This window comes from Podarcis muralis, chromosome 10 (assembly GCF_964188315.1).
Source record: "Podarcis muralis chromosome 10, rPodMur119.hap1.1, whole genome shotgun sequence".
In the NCBI taxonomy this organism is placed as follows: Eukaryota; Metazoa; Chordata; class Lepidosauria; order Squamata; family Lacertidae; genus Podarcis; species Podarcis muralis.
This window is the reverse complement of record NC_135664.1, coordinates 59,681,230-59,683,401: the sequence shown is the minus strand read 5'-3', so window position 1 is coordinate 59,683,401 and position 2,172 is coordinate 59,681,230. Positions and strand designations below refer to the sequence as shown.

The 2,172-nt window shown below is 39.5% G+C and overlaps 1 protein-coding gene across 1 annotated transcript in view; it reads right to left on the bottom strand.

The window, feature by feature from the left end:
* CECR2 (CECR2 histone acetyl-lysine reader) overlaps nt 1-2,172 on the bottom strand; it is a 119,445-nt gene that overhangs the window by 84,753 nt on the left and 32,520 nt on the right. The window lies entirely within an intron of this gene.

Genomic DNA, 2,172 nt, shown 5'->3' with positions numbered 1-2,172 from the left:
AAGAAGCCTAATATGTTTATATAAATTACCTACATAAAATATAAAAACATTTTTCATTTCATCTTATTGAGTTTTGTTTAGCAAATGTTACATACTACTTGACTGCAGCACAACCACTATAGTTTACAAGAATTTAAATTATCAATAAAAGTTAAGAGCAATTAGGAACATTTAAAAATGAGAGAGAGAGAGAGAGAGAGAGAGAGAGGGAGGGAGGGAGGGAGGGAGGGAGAGAGAGATTGGTTTGAAAAGGACACTAACCATCAATGGACTTTTGCCTGGAGTCGAATTACAGATTCAATGGCAAGCTTCCAACAGCAAAACAAAAATAATCAGCAGTTTATTTCATAACATTACTATGGTTAAGATATGTTAAATACTTTGATACAAAAGTGTGCTTTTTTAAGGCTGATAAGGACATCTTTTTTACATGTGTGTGAGAGAGAACACACTCCTTTAAAGCAGATTGAGAGTAAGAAAGACTAGGCTTTAAGCATCATATTTCTATGTAAGAAAGAATAGCACTGTTTGATTCACAGCTAATAGTTGTCAAAGTATGAATTCCCACCCAGGTAGAAACCTTTCAGGGAGGGCCTGCTGTACATTCCATCTATTAGGGTAGATGAGAAATAGGAAGACATTTTATGGTACATTGGCATCTAGGCTGTATTGCAACTTAAAGGTAAAGGTACCCCTGCCCGTACGGGCCAGTCTTGCCAGACTCTAGGGTTGTGCGCTCATCTCACTCTATAGTGACACTTCCGGGTCACGTGGCCAGCGTGACAAGCTGCATCTGCGAGCCAGCGCAGCACACGGAACGCCGTTTACCTTCCTGCTGGTAAGCGGTCCCTATTTATCTACTTGCACCCGGAGGTGCTTTCGAACTGCTAGGTTGGCAGGCGCTGGGACCGAACGACGGGAGCGCACCCCGCCGCGGGGATTCGAACCGCCGACCATGCGATCGGCAAGTCCTAGGCACTGAGGTTTTACCCACAGCGCCACCCGCGTCCCGTATTGCAACTTACCGTACACTATAAACATCCTTCTATCAATTTATAAAGTGCATTTCATGGTGGCCCTTAACAGAATCTTCTTAGTTGATTTTTACAAGAATATACTCCCTATATACACTTTGGCTCTGTCCACAGAGCAATCTCACCCAAGCCAATCCTTCTTTTCAACTCCTACATTAGTATCACCAATAATCTCTCTCTCTTATATTTATTGTGTATGCTTTCTTCAACTTATGTGTCCACTACTATTTTTTAAAAAACCTACACCAATGGAACTAGCATCCTATTCACTGAAAGATATACAAGTGATACATATGGCACAACTTTCAGTAATCCCTGATAGATTATTTTTAATTAAATTCTGAGTAAAACCTGCATTCAAGGAGCATTCTCTATATTTCAGGAAAACTAGACATCCTGACTAATTTCATTACTTACATCATTCTGAACAATCTGATATGCAAGAGTCAGGATGATAATGGGAGGACTGTCATTTCTACTTAAAGCCTTATCCATAGTATCTTCTTTACAGAGGAACTAGGTTTATCTGCAATCAGTGCTAAGAAGCCAGGCTTACAGGCCAGCCAAAAGAATAAGAAGCAAAACAATACCCTCCCGCCCTTAAGAACTGATTAAGTGGTCTCAAACTTCAACAGCCTGAAAATAAATCTTTTAACAGCACCCAATCAGGAACAGGATCCTCAGTTTTGAAGCACCTTCTTGTAAATGTACTACAAGCTTTCAGCATAGCTCACTTTTATCACTGGAGCAGGCTGACTATGCGGCATACTAACTGACTCATACCTTTGATAGCACACATATACACACTCCCAGAGCTATTTTGCAACTTTAAAAAGTTTTCATTTTTAAGTTAAGGTGAAAGATGGACTGACAAATGAGTAAATTAAATTTTAAAAGGCAGAGAGCTGCTCAGAAGCATGAGGAGAAAGTTAAGAACTTATAACTTAACTGCATTGACTGTTAATATATATATACTACATCTCTCACAGAAATTATGAGTGATATTCAACATTTGTCAATGGGTCTGTTACAAGTATGACTAATTTTGGACATCACCTTGTGAAGCCCACCCAGCTTCAACTCAAGGGAAGATCCCACTATAGCTGCTTTTCAAATTACGTATTTGTTTTCACCCTAA